This window comes from Populus nigra, chromosome 11, assembly GCF_951802175.1.
Source record: "Populus nigra chromosome 11, ddPopNigr1.1, whole genome shotgun sequence".
In the NCBI taxonomy this organism is placed as follows: Eukaryota; Viridiplantae; Streptophyta; class Magnoliopsida; order Malpighiales; family Salicaceae; genus Populus; species Populus nigra.
The window spans coordinates 7,636,810-7,654,827 of record NC_084862.1 but is presented as its reverse complement, the minus strand read 5'-3'; the positions used below and the strand labels follow the sequence as shown (position 1 = coordinate 7,654,827).

At 33.5% G+C, this 18,018-nt stretch overlaps 2 long non-coding RNA genes across 2 annotated transcripts; both read left to right on the top strand.

Moving 5' to 3' along the window:
- Positions 1-3: 3 nt before the first annotated feature.
- Positions 4-17,128, top strand: LOC133667944 (uncharacterized). Its single transcript, XR_009833595.1, has 14 exons — positions 4-52; positions 163-1,503; positions 1,644-1,867; positions 1,979-1,998; positions 2,332-2,367; positions 2,483-3,898; positions 3,993-4,034; positions 4,147-4,540; positions 4,880-5,595; positions 5,687-5,722; positions 6,314-6,348; positions 15,562-15,632; positions 16,431-16,535; positions 16,700-17,128. It is a non-coding gene; the product is annotated as an uncharacterized LOC133667944 (long non-coding RNA).
- On the top strand, positions 11,972-13,532 carry LOC133667945 (uncharacterized). Its single transcript, XR_009833596.1, has 3 exons — positions 11,972-12,923; positions 13,034-13,291; positions 13,384-13,532. It is a non-coding gene; the product is annotated as an uncharacterized LOC133667945 (long non-coding RNA).
- Positions 17,129-18,018: the final 890 nt, after the last annotated feature.

Here is an 18,018-nt window from a genome sequence, read left to right as displayed (position 1 = left end):
TTAGCTGCAGCTTTCTCTTTCCTTACTCAAGACTGCTCAAGGCCACCCAATGGTAAGAAAGAGATGTCTGTTTTTCTTGTCGTGTCATTTGACCAGATGAATCCAGAATTTTCTGCAAATTTGTATACTTTGTTTTACGCTCTTTTCCATTTTTTTATGCAGCTTCTAATTCATGGTGGTTGTATGTTGTAACCGTTGGTGGAATTGAGAAACGGATAGACTTCCGATGGGCATTTGGTATATTGTGATGCTTAGATGAACATCCATCTCTGTTTAGCTTTAATTTTCTTTAACCCTAATATCCTTGATCTGTTTTAGATTCCAAAATTTCCCATCCCTTTCCATGCGTTCATTTTATGTTCTTGACCCTGGCTTTTCTTGCAAGTTGCTTGATTTTTATTTTTGGCTTTAAAAAACATGGTAACCATCTCAACTGTCTTTGATTTCAAAACTTTCTATCTTTCTCCTGTTTTCTGACACTTATTTTTTTTTTCTTGTGTTAGCTGCAGCTTCCTCTTTATTTACTCAAGACTGCTCAAGGCCACCCAATGGTAAGAAAGAGATGTCTGTTTTTCTTGTCGTCTCATTTGACCATACGAATCCAGAATTTTCTGCAAATTTGTAGACTTTGTTTTACAGCCTTTTTCATTTTTTTTATGCAGCTTGTAATTCATGGTGGTTCTATGATGTAATAGTTGGTGGAATTGAAAAACGGAGAAACTTACAATGTGCATTTGGTCAATTGTGATGCTTGGTTGAACATCCATCTCCGTTTAGCTTTAATTTTCCTTAACCCTAATATCCTTGATCTGTTTTAGATTTCAAAATTTGCCATCCCTTTCCATGCTTTCATTTTATGTTCTTGAGCCTGGCTTTTCTTGCAGGTTGCTTGATTTTTCTTTTTAGCTCTAAAAAATAGGGTAACCATCTCAAGTGTCTTTGATTTGAAAACTTTCTATCTTTCTCCTGTTTTCTTTGACTCTCTTCATTTTATTTTTCTTGTGTTAGCTACAGCTTCCTCTTTCTTTACTCAAGAACTGCTCAAGGCCACCCAATGGTAAGAAAGAAATATCTGTTTTTCTTGTAGTGTCATTTGACCATATGAATCCAGAATTTTCTGCAAATTTGTAGACTTTGTTTTACGGCCTTTATCATTTTTTTTATGCAACTTGTAATTCATGGTGGTTGTATGCTGTAACAGTTGGTGGAATTGAAAAACGGAGAAACTTACAATGGGCATTTGGTCAATTGTGATGCTTGGATGAACATCCATCTCCGTTTAGCTTTAATTTTCTTTAACCCTAATATCCTTGATCTGTTTTAGATTCCAAAATGGCTTGATTTTTCTTTTTGGCTCTAAAAAACATGGTAAACATCTCAATTGTCTTTGATTTGAAAACTTTCTATCTTTCTCCTGTTTTCTTTGACACCCTTAAATTTTTTTTCTTATGTTACCTGAAGCTTCCTCTTTCTTTGCTCAAGACTACTCAAGGCCACCCAATGGTAAGAAACAAATGTCTGTTTTTCTTGTCGTGTCATTTGACCATATGAATCCAGAATTTTCTGCAAATTTGTGGACTTTTTTTCGTGCTCTTTTCCAATTTTTTTATGCAGCTTGTAATGGTGGTTGTATGTTGTAACAGTTGGTGGAATTGAAATCGAAGAGACTTACGATGGGCATGTGGTCAATTGTGATGCTTGGATGAACATCCATCTCTGTTTAGCTTTAATTTTCTTTAACCCTAATTACCTTGATCTGTTTTAGATTCCAAAATTTCCCATCCCTTTCCATGCGTTCATTTTATGTTCTTGACACTGGCTTTTCTTGCAGGTTGCTTGATTTTTCTTTTTTGCTCCAAAAAACATGGTAGCCATCTCAACTGTCTTTGATTTGAAAACTTTCTTTCTCCTGTTTTCTTTGACACTCTTAATTTTATTTTTCTTGTGTTAACTGCAACTTCCTCTTTCTTTCCTCAAGACTTCTCAGGCCACCCAATGGTAAGAAAGAAATGTCTGTTTTTCTTCTCGTGTCATTTTACCTTATGAATCCAGATTTTTGTGCAAATTTGTAGACTTTGTTTTACGGCCTTTATCATTTTTTTTATGCAACTTGTAATTCATGGTGGTTGTATGATGTAACAGTTGGTGGAATTGAAAAACGGAAAGACTTACAATAGGCATTTGGTCAATTGTGATGCTTGGATGAACATCCATCTCTGTTTAGCTTTAATTTTCTTTAACTCTAATATCCTTAATTTGTTTTAGATTCCAAAATTGGCCATCCCTTTCCATGCTTTCATTTTATGTTCTTGACCCTGGCTTTTCTTGCAGGTTGCTTGATTTTTCTTTTTTGCTCCAATAAACATGGTAACCATCTCAACTGTCTTTGATTTGAAAACTTTCTATCTTTCTCCTGTTTTCTTTGACACTCTTAATTTTATTTTTCTTGTGTTAACTGCAACTTCCTCTTTCTTTCCTCAAGACTGCTCAGGCCACCCAATGGTAAGAAAGAGATGTCTGTTTTTCTTGTCGTGTCATTTTACCTTATGAATCCAGATTTTTGTGCAAATTTGTAGACTTTGTTTTACGGCCTTTATCATTTTTTTTATGTACCTTGTAATTCATAGTGGTTGTATGCTGTAACAGTTGGTGGAATTGAAAAACGAAGAAACTTACAATGGGCATTTGGTCATTTGTGATGCTTGGATGAACATCCATCTACGTTTCGTTTTAATTTTCTTTAACCCTAATATCCTTGATCTGTTTTAGATTCCAAAATGGCTTGATTTTTCTTTTTGGCTCTAAAAAACATGGTAAACATCTCAATTGTCTTTGATTTGAAAACTTTCTATCTTTCTCCTGTTTTCTTTGACACCTTTAATTTTTTTTTTCTTGTGTTAACTGCAGCTTCCTCTTTGTTTGCTCAAGACTGCTCAAGGCCACCCAATGGTAAGAAACAGATGTCTGTTTTTCTTGTCATGTCATTTGACCATATGAATCCAGAATTTTCTGCAAATTTGTAGACTTTGTTTTACGGCCTTTATCATTTTTTTTATGCAGCTTTTAATTCATAGTGGTTGTATGCTGTAACAGTTGGTGGAATTGAAAAACGGAGAGACTTACGATGGACATTTGGTCAATTGTGATGCTTGGATGAACATCCATCTCTGTTTAGCTTTAATTTTCTTTAACCCTAATATCCTTGATCTGTTTTAGATTCCAAAATTTCCCATCCCTTTCCATGCGTTCATTTTATGTTCGTGACCTTGGCTTTTCTTGCAGGTTGCTTGATTTTTCTTTTTTGCTCTAAAAAACATGTAACCATCTCAACTGTCTTTGATTTGAAAACTTTCTATCTTTCTCCTGTTTTCTTTGACACTTAATTTTTTTTTCTTCTGTTAACTGTTGCTTCCTATTTCTTTGATTTGAAAACTTTCTTTCTCTAGTTTTCTTTGACATACTTAATTTTTTTTTTCTTGTGTTAACTGCACCTTCCTCTTTCTTTATTCAAAACTGCTCAAGGCCACGCAATGGTAAGAAAGAGATGTCCGTTTTTCTTGTCGTGTCATTTGACCATATGAGTCCAGAATTTTCTGCAAATTTGTAGACTTTGTTTTACAGCTTTTTCCATTTTTTTTATGCAGCTTGTAATGGTGGTTGTATGTTGTAACCGTTGGTGGAATTGAAAAACAGAGAGGCTTACGATGGGCATTTGGTCAATTGTGATGCTTGGTTGAACATCCATCTCCGTTTAGCTTTAATTTTCCTTAACCCTAATATCCTTGATCTGTTTTAGATTCCAAAACTTGCCATCCCTTTCCATGCTTTCATTTTATGTTCTTGACCCTGGCTTTTCTTGCAGGTTGCTTGATTTTTCTTTTTGGCTCTAAAAAACTTGGTAACCATCTCAAGTGTCTTTGATTTGAAAACTTTCTATCTTTCTCCTGTGTTCTTTGACACTCTTAATTTTATTTTTCTTGTGTTAACTGCAGCTTCCTCTTTCTTTACTCAAGACTGCTCAAGGCCACCCAATGGTAAGAGAAAGATGTATGTTTTTCTTGCCGTGTCATTTGACCATATGAATCCAGAATTTTCGGCAAATTTGTAGACTTTGTTTTACGGCCTTTTTCTTTTTTTTTTATGCAGTTTGTAATTCATGGTGGTTGTATGTTGTAAGAGTTGGTGGAACTGAAAGAAGGAGAGACTTACAATGGGCATTTGGTCAATTGTGATACTTGGATGAACATCCATCTTTGTTTAGCTTTAATTTTCTTTAACCCTAATATCCTTGATCTGTTTTAGATTCCAAAATTTCCCATCCCTTTCCATGCCTTCATTTTATGTTCTTGACCCTGGCTTTTCTTGCAAGTTGCTTGATTTTTATTTTTGGCTCCAAAAAACATGGTTACCATCTCAACTGTCTTTTATTTGAAAACTTTCTATCTTTCTCCTGTTTTCTTTGACACTCTTAATTTTATTTTTCTTGTGTTAGCTGCAGCTTCCTCTTTCTTTGCTCAAGACTGCTCAAGGCCACCCAATGGTAAGAAAGAGATGTCTATTTTTCTTGTCGTGTCATTTGACCATGTGAATCTAGAATTTTCTACAAATTTGTAGACTATATTTTACAAACTTTTCCATTTTTTTATGCATCTTGTAATTCATGGCTATTCTTCTAGGTGTTTCTAGAGTGGCTTGTAAGATAGGATGGATAGACTTATAGTCACAACACAAGAACTTTGAACTGTGAATTTGCTTTATTGTTTCTTCACGTGATAAATGACTAGTCTTAGCTTCAGTTTTTTGTTCTTGGCTTTTAATGTATTGTTAAACTATTGTGTCTTGTAATTAATGTTTGAAATCTATTTATCGGATTTGCCAGCCGATATCTTTAATGAAATCCTAGGCGATGATGTTTTGGTCTTGCCCCCACATGTACTCGGTACTTACTGAGATAGGTGATGTTTCTATGCTTCCACTTAAGCATTCATCTTTTGAGAAGTGACATGCTCTCTTTTATTGGAACATATAGGTATAACTGGAGTGTGAAAGAGTTGCATAAAATGCTTCATTGGTGCAATGAGCAACTTCAGCAGTTCAGCCATATGAACAAGAAGGCACTAGATCAACATGAGGTAAGTGACGAGGCACTCCAGAAAAGGCAAGCTGAACTTGAGGCAAGTGACGAGGTACTATGGTACTGGATTTTAATGTTTAAATATCTTCTGTTTTACTTATTGTTTTTAACGTGGGATTATAATTGTAGTTTTGTGAGTATGAAAATGATATTTCTCTCATTCTTGATGCATGAGTACAGTATGTATATATACAGGTCTAGGATTAATCTAAATCCCTAGAATCAAGCTATAATTGAATGTATATAAATCAGCCCTGCAATCAGCCCTATAACTGACAGCCCTATAGTTGACTTACTCTATTTAGAACAATAATCAATCCTATAATTGATTTACTATATTTAAAACAATAATTTACTTATCTTTACTTCAACGACAAACATAAGCACTAAAAAAGCAGACTGAGCGTGAGCTTGATGTGAAAGACCTGCTAGAGAGAATTTCAGGACATATCCAAGCCAAGGTATCAAACTCTAGCAAAGAGAAAAATGCTAATTATTTTTTGGGGATAAAGAATGTTGAATGCTTTTATTTAACATGTGCCTTGCTTTCAGGATGATGCTATGATTTAACGTGTGCTATGCTAAAATGTAAGGTATCTCCTCAACTAAAATTTTCCACATTGTTATCTAAGCTATAATTTCAGCTGATAGGGCCTCACATTAGGTTTTTATCCTCTACTTTCAATAAACTAATGCATACAAATAACATGGTAGATAATAATAAAACATAGTCTAGTAGATGAAGAATTTGCAAATAAGTAATTATAAAATTATTATTTAAGAATTATTTGGATATTTTGTTACTTAAATTAATTTGTAAGGGAATTTATACCTGCTTTCATTTGACCTAGTGTAGGGTTTGGGGGACCTATATAGGCACACATATTTTTGAGTCTTAATACTATATGCTTGTCGAGTGAAATTTGATTTTTTGTAATTTTACTTGTTTCCTTACTCTTGTGGATATCAACTCTTCTACTTTCGTTGTAGATTCCTCATAATTCATTTTATTACATCACTTTTTATCACTACTATAATCAGATAGCAACCATGATTATCGATCTAAATTTTTTGTGCTCTAGCCTTTTCAATTGTTAAGACATCTTAATAGAAAGCTTCTCCATATGGTTTCACATTTGACTTAAACACTATTGATTTTTCTTTTCCTATTTTTACTAGGTTCTTTGTCTGCTTGGCTTCTCGGATTAGTTCAGGTATTCCTCACTTGGCTTCTTGCATCATTCTTATAACAACCCGTGACATCACATAGGTAATTTACGTATAATGTTAAATATTTTCTCTCTTAGAGTTGTGTTCCCAATTTGCCAGACGGTCTGGCATAATCACTAGCAGTTTCTTGACCTTCTGCCCTGGTCACTTTATCGTTTGAATGATGCACTTTATATCAATATGTATTTTGAGCAACTTATTTCATGTGGTGGTTGGGTATAATAACATATCAAGTCTAATAATTAGGCACCTTAATGCTTTGAAATGAGGACAAGCCACTTTTTTCCCCTAGGATTTGTGCAGGTTAGTTCTCCATCGAGCTTGTTCTAACCGAAATAGTATTGATACAACAAAAACTTTGATTTGAGTTTTGAGTTTTGGTCTACACACGATTGAAAACTCAGTAATTACCTGTGCTATATATCTCTACGTGTTTTGTTAATTGATTGTTGATGTTTTCATTAGCTTGTTCTGCAAATTTGGGTTGAAAGTTTTTGGTGCGACTCTTTGTTGATTGCTTTTGGAATCCATGGATGGATAGTTGTGAGAAAAAGTTTCAATTTGATAATTGTGGTCGATTAGTCCCACGTGTAAAAGCAAGCAAGGCTATAAAGTACCTACATATAGCCTTTTTCCTTGATGTGATAGTTTTAAGTAACTTAAATTATTTGATCGACATGTTCTTGGATACTCGTGGAGCATTGTTTATGCCTGAGGGGTTGTCTATAAATGTAGATGCTTTTTAAAAATTTACATGAGCTAAATTGTTAGTGATGTTGATATGACTCGTGCAATAGGCTGCATGCTTATATCGTTGATTATTCTTCTTATTCTTCTAAGTATTTGCCTAAACCATGATATGTGGAGATTTGGATGTGTCCATAAATTGATGGTGTGGTCTGCAAAATTATGGATAGTTACGATAAAAATCTTATATGTTATTTTACATGATGATCCTTATACATGTTTATGATGTCTTAACTATATACATGTTTATAATTAGCTTACCATACTTGCTATATATACTCTCTTAAATAGAAAAGGAGATTTAGCTTACCATGTATAGCTTCCTAAGATCACTCTAGTTCACGATTGAAAACTCAGTAATTACCTGTGCTATGTATCTCTACGTGTTTTGTTAATTGATTGTTGATGTTTTCATTAGCTTGTTCTGCAAATTTGGGTTGAAAGTTTTTGGTGCGACTCTTTGTTGATTGCTTTTGGAATCCATAGATGGATAGTTGTGAGAAAAAGTTTCAATTTGATAATTGTGGTCGATTAGTCCCACGTGTAAAAGCAAGCAAGGCTATAAAGTACCTACATATAGCCTTTTTCCTTGATGTGATGGTTGTAAGTAACTTAAATTATTTGATCGACATGTTATTGGATACTCGTGGAGCATTGTTAATGTCTGAGGGGTTGTCTATAAATGTAGATGCTTTTTAAAAATTTACATGAGCTAAATTGTTAGTGATGTTGATATGACTCCTACAATGGGCTGCATGCTTATATCGTTGATTATTCTTCTTATTCTTCTAGGTGTTTACCTAAACCGTTATATTCGGAGATTTGGATGTGTCCATAAATTGATGGTGTGGTCCGCAAAATTATGGATAGTTACGATAAAAATCTTATATGTTATTTTACATGATGATCCTTATACATGTTTATGATGCCTTAACTATATACATGTTTATAATTAGCTTATCATGCTGGCTATATATATCTCGTAAATAGAAAAGGAGATTTAGCTTACCATTTATAGCTTTCTAAGATCACTCTAGTACACGATTGAAAACTCAGTAATTAGTTGTGCTATATGTCTCTACGTGTTTTGTTAATTGATTGTTGATGTTTTCATTAGCTTGTTCTGCAAATTTGGGTTGAAAGTTTTTGGTGCGACTCTTTATTGATTGCTTTTGGAATCCATGGATGGATAATTGTTAGAAAAAGTTTTAATTTGATAATTGTGGTCGATTAATCCCACGTGTAAAATCAAGCAAGGCTATAAAGTAACTACATATAGCCTTTTTTCTTGATGTGATGGTTGTAAGTAACTTAAATTATTTGATCGACATGTTCTTGGATACTCGTGGAGCATTGTTTATGCCTGAGGGGTTGTCTATAAATATAGATGCTTTTTAAAAATTTACATGAGCTAAATTGTTAGTGATGTTGATATGACTCCTGCAATGGGCTGCATGCTTATATCGTTGATTATTCTTCTAAGTATTTGCCTAAACCGTGATATGTGGAGATTTGGATGTGTCCATAAATTGATGGTGTGGTCTGCAAAATTATGGATAGTTACGATAAAAATCTTATATGTTATTTTACATGATGATCCTTGTACATGTTTATGATGCCTTAACTATATACATGTTTATAATTAGCTTACCATACTCTCTTAAACAGAAAAGGAGATTTAGCTTACCATGTATAGCTTCCTAAGATCACTCTAGTTCACGATTGAAAACTCAGTAATTACCTGTGCTATATATCTCTACGTGTTATGTTAATTGATTGTTGATGTTTTCATTAGCTTGTTCTGCAAATTTGGGTTGAAAGTTTTTGGTGCGACTCTTTATTGATTGCTTTTGGAATCCATGGATGGATAGTTGTGAGAAAAAGTTTCAATTTGATAATTGTGGTCACTTAGTCCCACGTGTAAAATCAAGCAAGGCTATAAAGTACCTACATATAGCCTTTTTCCTTGATGTGATAGTTGTAACTTAAATTATTTGATCGACATGTTCTTGGATACTCGTGGAGCATTGTTTATGCCTGAATGCTTGTCTATAAATGTAGATGCTTTTTAAAAATTTACATGAGCTAAATTGTCAGTGATGTTGATATGACTCCTGCAATGGCTGCATGCTTATATCGCTGATTATTCTTCTTTCATAGCTGTATATCCCATTATTATCTCTCTCAGATTTTCATTATTGTTTAGGCCTAGGATTAAAGGATCTGATTATGTTTATTAGACCCTAAAATTAAGGGATTTGATCATTCTTGTTGTGTGTGTGTGTGTGTGTGGGTGGGTGTAACTCTCTTAGTGAAAGAAACAGAAAGCATTTTAGAAATTCTCTTGTATTATCTTGTCATCAACACACTTCTTGAATACTACAAGGGTGTAGCTTAGAATAAGCTAAAATGTAAGGTATCTCCTCAACTAAGTTTCTACATATTATTACATAAGCTATGATTTCAGCTGAAAATTTCCCTCACATTAAACTAATTCATATAGCTGAGATGATAGATAATAATAAAACATGGTCTAGAGAACACAATTATTTAAGAATTATTTGGGTATTTTATTTCCTACTTTGGTATGACCTAGTGTAGGATTTGGGGACCTGAATAGGCACCCATTTTTTCGAGTCGTAATGCTAGATGCTTGTCGAGTGAAATTTGATTTTTTGCATGTTTCCTTACTCTTGTGGATATGTCGACTTCTACTTTCCTTGTAGATTCAAGAAAGCTTCTTGTGGATTTCTAGGTTTCTTTTCTTCACTAATTGTTGGGTGATATTTTGTTTTTGTTTTCCTTAAATCCTTTGGTAAGCTTGCGTTGCAGTCTTTTGTTTTGATATGCGTGATTTTAATCAGCATTTCAATTTTGTTTGTTGTTTCATCTGTTCAGAATGACGACACAATTATTTTATCAATAGAGATGCACATCGTTCACGTGTTTGCTCTTTATGCTTATGTTTTGTGTTAACACATGCTCCTGCCCGTTATATTTTCCTAAATCTTTGTCGTGCTTTCCTAGGATGCCAATAAGGCTGTTATATGTTTTGCTGGCAATGATAGTTTGTTTTTAAACCTTGGATGTGTCTTTATACTGTGATTGTGCGATGCTCTTATTAGCGTTTCTTTAATGGGTGCTGGTAAGGATTATGAGTGTTATTTTTATCAATAGATGCACATAATTCACATAATTTGCCCTTTATGCCCATGTTTTGTGTTAACACATGCTGCTGCTTATAATTTTCTTCCAGATCATTTTCATGCTTTTCTAGGCTGCCAATAAGGCTCTTACGTGTTCTATTGGCAATGATAGTTTGTTTTTAAATTTTGATGACTCTTCATAGTGTGACTGTGCGATGCTCTTATTAGCGTTTCTGTAATCGATGTTGGAAAGCATTATGAGCATTATTCAATTAGGAAAAAATTGTTGCTCCTGTAACTTGACTACACCTATTGGAGAAATCAGTTGAGAATATAATTGATTTGGTGACTGCCTTTATTTTTAACAAAACTAGTTTCCATTATATTCATGCAATGACTGTTTTTCTACTTTATTATGCATGGTGGATTGAATGGGTTCCCTTATAGATGCCTTATCTAATGAATTCATTTCCATTGGAGATGCCTTTGTGATGGATGGTTTCTGCACAATTGTGTTGGTTCATTTACATTTTCATTGTGTCACTTTCTACATGCAACCATTGATTTATTTAATTTTTATCTTGAGAGAATATATGACCTGAGTGCATTTGAGTAGTTAAGGCCAAATGATGAGTTTGGGATCTTTTGGTGAGTACACCTGCGCAACATTCATAGCGTTCCAACATTGTTTACCTTTAGGAACCCCATTAAGCTCTTTTGCTTCTATTCCTCACAGCTCATTTTGTTACATCACTTTTAGTCACTAATGTACTTGGATGGCAACCATGATTATTGATTTGAATGTTTTGTGCTCTAACCTTTTCAATTGTTAAGTCATCTTAATAGAGAGGTTCTCCGTATGGTTGCACATTTTGCCCAAACACTGTTGATTTTTCTTTTCCCATTTTTACTATGTTCTTTGTCTGCTCGGCTTTTTGGATTAGTTCAAGTAATCCTCACTTGGCTTCTTGCATCATTCCTATAACAACCCGTGACATCACGCAAGTAATTTACCTATTCTATTCTATTATGTTAAATATTCTCTCTTATACTGTGTTCCCAGTCTGCTAGACGATATGGCATAATCACTAGCACTCTTGACCTTCTGCCATGGACACTTTATCGTTTAAATGATGTACTTCATATCAGTATGTCTTTCGAGCAACTTATTTCAGATGGATTCTAGAGACTAATTTCACAACTAATCTACAGCTTCTTATTTCTTTAATCAAGACTGCTCAAGGCCACCTAATGGTAAGAAAGAGATGTCTGTTTTTCTTGTTGTGTCATTTGACCATATGAATCCAGAATTTTCTGCAAGTTTGTAGACTTTGTTTTACGGCCTTTTCCATTTTTTTTTGCAGCTTGTAATTCATGGTGGTTGTACGCTGTAATAGTTGGTGGAATTGAAAAACGGAGAGACTTACAATGGGCATTTGGTCAATTGTGATGCTTGGATGAACATCCATCTCCGTTTAGCTTTAATTTTCTTTAACGCTAATATCCTTAATCTGTTTTAGAATCCAAAATTTCCCCTCCCTTTCCATGCGTTCATTTTATGTTCTTGACCCTGGCTTTTCTTGCAGGTTGCTTGATTTTTCTTGTGTTAACTGCTGCTCCCTCTTTCTTTACTGAAGACTGCTCAAGGCCACCCAATGGTAAGAAAGAGATGTCTGTTTTTCTTGTCGTGTCATTCGACCATATGAAACCAGAATTTTCTGCAAATTTGTAGACTTTGTTTTACGACCTTTATCATTTTTTTTATGCAGCTTTTAATTCATAGTGGTTGTATGCTGTAACAGTTGGTGGAATTGAAAAACGGAGAAACTTACAATGGGCATTTGGTCAATTGTGATGCTTGGATGAACATCCATCTCCGTTTATCTTTAATTTTCTTAAACCCTAATATCCTTGATCTGTTTTAGATTCCAAAATTTCCCATCCCTTTCCATGCGTTCATTTTATGTTCTTGACACTGGCTTTTCTTGCAGGTTGCTTGATTTTTCTTTTTTGCTCCAAAAAACATGGTAACCATCTTAACTGTCTTTGATTTGAAAACTTTCTATCTTTCTCCTGTTTTCTTTGACACTTTTAATTTTATTTTTCTTGTGTTAACTGCAACTTCCTCTTTCTTTCCTCAAGACTGCTCAGGCCACCCAATGGTAAGAAAGAGATGTCTGTTTTTCTTCTCGTGTCATTTTACCTTATGAATCCAGATTTTTGTGCAAATTTGTAGACTTTGTTTTACGACCTTTATCATTTTTTTTATGCAGCTTGTAATTCATGGTGGTTGTATGATGTAACAGTTGGTGGAATTGAAAAACGGAGAGACTTACAATAGGCATTTGGTCAATTGTGATGCTTGGATGAACATCCATCTCTTTTTAGCTTTAATTTTCTTTAACTCTAATATCCTTAACTTGTTTTAGATTTCAAAATTTGCCATCCCTTTCCATGCGTTCATTTTATGTTCTTGACCCTGGCTTTTCTTGCAGGTTGCTCGATTTTTATTTTTGCTCTAAAAACCATAGTAACCATCTCAACTGTCTTTGATTTGAAATCTTTCTATCTTTCTCCTGTTTTCTTTGACACTCTTAATTTTATTTTTCTTGTGTTAGCTACAGCTTCCTCTTTCTTTACTCAAGACTGCTCAAGGCCACCCAATAGTAAGAAAGAGATGTCTGTTTTTCTTGTAGTGTCATTTGACCATATGAATCCAGAATTTTCAGCAAATTTGTAGACTTTGTTTAACGGCCTTTTCCATTTTTTTATGCAGCTTGTAATTCATGGTGGTTGTATGCTGTAAGGGTTGGTGGAATTGAAAAAATGAAAGACTTACAATGGGCATTTGGTCAATTGTGATGCTTGGATGAACATCCATCTCCGTTTATCTTTAATTTTCTTTAACCCTAATATCCTTGATCTGTTTTAGATTCCAAAATTTCCCGTCCCTTTCCATGCGTTCATTTTATGTTCTTGACCCTAGTTTTTTTTGCAGGTTGCTTGATTTTTCTTTTTGGCTCTAAAAAACATGGTAACCATCTCAACTGTCTTTGATTTGAAAACTTTCTGTCTTTCTCCTGTTTTCTTTGACACTTAATTTTTTTCTTCTTTTGTTAAATGCAGCTTCCTCTTTCTTTTCTTAGGACTGCTCAAGGCCACCCAATGGTAAGAAAGAGATCTCTGTTTTTCTTGTCGTGTCATTTGACCATATGAATCTAGAATTTTCTGCAAATTTGTAGACTTTGTTTTATGATCTTTTTCAAATTTTTTTATGCAGCTTGTAATTCATGGTGGTTGTATGATGTAACAGTTGGTGGAATGGAAAAATGAAGACTTACTATGGGCATTTGGTCAATTGTTATGCTTGGATGAACATCCATCTCCGTTTAGCTTTAATTTTTCTGAACCCTAATATCCTTGATCTGTTTTAGATTTCAAAATTTGCCATCCCTTTCCATGCTTTCATTTTATGTTCTTGACCCCAGCTTTTCTTGCAGGTTGCTTTATTTTTCTTTTTGGATCTAAAAAACATGGTAACCATCTCAACTGTCTTTGATTTGAAAACTTTCTTTCTCCTGTTTTCTTTGACACTTAATTTTTATTTTTGTTGTGTTAACTGCAACTTCCTCTTTCTTTACTCAAGACTACTCAAGGCCACCCAATGGTAAGAAAGAGATGTCTGTTTTTCTTGTCGTGTCATTTGACCTTATGAATCCAGAATTTCAGCAAATTTGTAGGCTTTGTTTTACGCTCTTTTTTGTTTTTTTTATGCAACTTGTAATTCATGGTGGTTGTATGCTGTAACAGTTGGTGGAATTGAAAAACGGAGAAACTTACAATGGGCATTTGGTCAATTGTGATGCTTGGATGAACATCCATCTCTGTTTAGCTTTAATTTTCCTTAACCCTAATATCCTTGATCTGTTTTAGATTCCAAAATTTGCCATCCTTTTCCATGCATTCATTTTATGTTCTTGACCCTGGCTTTTCTTGCAGGTTGCTTGATTTTTCTTTTTTACTCTAAAAAACATGGTAACCATCTCAACTGTCTTTGATTTGAAAACTTTCTATCTTTCTCCTATTTTCTTTGACACTTTATTTTTTTTCTTGTATTAACCATCTCAACAAGGCACATATATATACACCGGACTCTTTGTGCAATCATGAAATAAGTGCCTAGAGTTTTGGCTAAGAGGGTGAGAGACCATGGTCACCCTAACATGCCCTCAAGGAGGTTACCACTTATTTTCTAGCTTATGAGAATGATGACACTATAGACACAAATAGCGTAGCCCTCAGAAAATTAGAATCTCACTAATATCTGAAAGCTCACTTGGAATCTCTCCAAATAATGAACAAAAACTTCATAAAACTAAACTGCTTCTATTAGTCAAAATCAGGCTTTAAATAATCGAATTACAAATAACTGAAATTGAAAGATTAAACGACTAACTATCTGTTACATAAACCAACACCCATGTTCCACCACTTGTTCATAAATCAAGAGAAAGTGGGCAATTATTGACAAATAAAGAAAAAAAAGAAGCAGACGTAATCCATAATAATAGAGGTAGTGGGTAATTATTGATAATTAAAGGAAATAAGAAACGCATGCAAATATGTTTAGTTAACTGATTATGGCTGGTCATGTAGTTCTGGTAAATGCATCAGAGAATTCATTATCTTAGTCTGATTAGTGTTCATGCTTCTACCCTAGTATTGTAAAGTATTTATTAGGCCCTTTCTAACGCATGTGATTAGAAAATTAAGATCAAGCTCAATCTCTCACCTATTAAAGCTCAATTGTGAAGGTGTGTAATTTAAGCTTGAAATTAGGGATGATAATAGATATTGACGGATCGGGTTTTGGGTATCCATTATTCAACTATTATTCAATATTCAACAAAAAATAGGAATACATATATATGAAGTATGCATGTATTTAGTCAATGATATATTGTTTGCCTTTAAGCCAAGGGTATTTTTATCTTTTCATACAATAATCAGTCATTATGGATTTGTCTGGGGGTATTTCTGTCCATTCAATATATTTATGAATAGTAAAAGAACGAAAATACCCCTGGAATAAAAAAAAAACTAGCATTGTAAGGCAAGGGTGTTGTCTTTTTCTTTTTTAGAATATAATAAGATTACGTATGTAACTTTAAGGACATAAATATTATGCCATTGAAACAAGGGTTTTGGTGTCTTTTTCTCACTATTTTTTTTTTGTAATTATTGGTTTGGTTGATGGTTGTAACGTAATTTACCATTTAATTCATGATTTTTAAATGCAAAAAGTTGTTGGCGCGTGGACGACGCTCCACACTTTGGACGACGCGTGCACCATCTCCTGGTAGTGTAAAATGAAGGTATGAATATGTTGTTGCTATGTTATATGTGTTTATTTTTTTGCAGAAACAAGGAGATAGAAATAAAAAAAGGATATTATGTAACATGATGCCTTAATTGCACTCTTTCCAACTTAATCACAACTTATTGATCAATGTTTTTGGATATCATCAACCATTTGTAACCAACAAGGAAATGGACATCATTTAATGTTTACTATCATAATCATGAGAAGAGATTGTAGTGACTTGTAAATGACATCATGAAAATAGTTATGAATATTATTTTTTGTTATGCTTGAATTGAATTTGGTTTGGAGGCCATTTATCATTGTTCTCATGGATCTTTAGGTGGCAAGTTTCGTTTTGGAACTCATTGTTGCTTATTGCATTGATAAATTTTTGTAATTGATTCTAAGGAACTAAATTTGTTGTCTAAACCCATTATAATTTGGGTGCAAAGGCCATTAAAAGACCACAACTGGAAATGTTTGTCATACATATTGAACTGCTACTCTGCAACTTAATGTTGAGAGTTGTACGCATGTGGTCTCTATAAATTTGTCTAGAATGACATATATTCATTACATAGGATAGCTGGCCCAAAGAGCACTTCTAAAATGGTGATTGCTCATCTTTAGAGGTATCAGTTCGGTGATTTAGTTTTAAATTGTTCATGTTTGTAAAATTCCTGTAATTTGTTAGATTTTATTGTTGCTTTTGTTTTTGTCGTTGCAATTTGTGGAATGATTTCCTCGAAGCACAACATGTTTTGACAATAAATTTCTAATCCTTCTTCTTTTCAACTCGATTTAATAGGAGTTCACATCTTTACGTGCAAAAGTCACTGCACTAGAGCATAATCTTCATAAATCTTGTCAAGAGGCCTCTAATAATCATTATCTCTGTTGTCAGTTAGAAAAGGTATTGTTATACCATTACTTTATGGATTTTGGTTATCCATTATGGCTAATAATCTTTTATTTTATCTGCAGTTTAAGAGCATTTCTGGATTTGTTTTTTGTTGCTCAGCTTTGTTGTTTGGTTTAATCTATTGTTTTTTTTTTCTGGTGGTGTTCTATTTTCAGGAATATCATGTATCGGGTATCCCATTGGTAATATTGTTTTGATTTGTTTACCATGTTCCAAGTTTAAGGGTTCACTTAGATTGGGGTAATGGCAATTGGGTTTCTTCAAAGAAGAGGGTTTCCTGATTATCTTATGTGTTCTTTTCTCGACAAGGAAACATTATCATTAATATCTTATGTTTTGTAGGTTAACTTGTTGAATTGCTCCATTCATTAGGGAAAAGAGGGAGGGGCTTGGCTATTATATGCTTGAAAAGTGTATTTTGCGGGACTGATAAGAGAGTGTGTTTGGTCTGTAAGGATTTCCTTATCCAAAACTTGGATAGCGCAACCCCATACACCTAGCCCATTTCAGTTCGAAAGTTAATTGTGTTTGTAAATTATTTTTTCATTGTGATTATTTTTTTATATATGTTATCTTATTTATTTGTTGTGTGTCTACTATATAATATATTGAGTGATGAGTATTTTAAATTTATGGACTGAAGGATTATTCCCTTTTTATGTGTTAATAGTCAAATTTATCTCTTGCATTGCTATCCAAGAAAACAATGCACTTAACGAGCTTTTGTTCTAGGGTCCCTTAACTTTCCCTCTAAAAAAACATGGATTAGGGCATTTCTATGCAGCGTCTGTGGCAAAGATTTTCAAATGTGTGTTTACTGTTATATTGCAACTACTAGAGAAATGTAACTAGATCAGAAACTTCTTCCCATTAAATATAGAATTCTTCTAAAAGAAATTGTTTATCTTGTAATCTAGTGCACTGAGATTCATGTTTAGAAATTATGGTAGTTCCATAAGTCTGTCATTTATTAGAATTATGAACATTTAATATATATATCATCACTTTGTCATCATATAGGTATGTGTGGGGGATCCTTTTACTTGACTCAATCTTTAGAAAAGTAAAGAATTTAACAATATCTTACAAAATCGAGTACCAACTTGATGTTGGAGTATTTTTTGATACTAAGATAAGTAAATAAAATGCAAATTAAAATAAATTATCAACTTTAAATCCCAATTAACACAAAGTGGAAGGATTAAATTAAAAATAAAAAAAAAATCAATAACTGAGGAAAAATGCCAAAACATATATAAAAAGAACTACATAACGCTTTGGATTCCTATTATAACAAGAATCTTCTTCAAATAGATAAAAGACAACAAATAACAAATAATGCCCTCTCCAAGTATGAAAACTTTTGAATTTAATTACTTATCGTAGTTGCACATAATAAACTATGTTAGGAAATCCTAGCAAAAAATGAAAAAATAATAATGAGGTTGATTTCCTTTTATTGCTGTCTATAAGG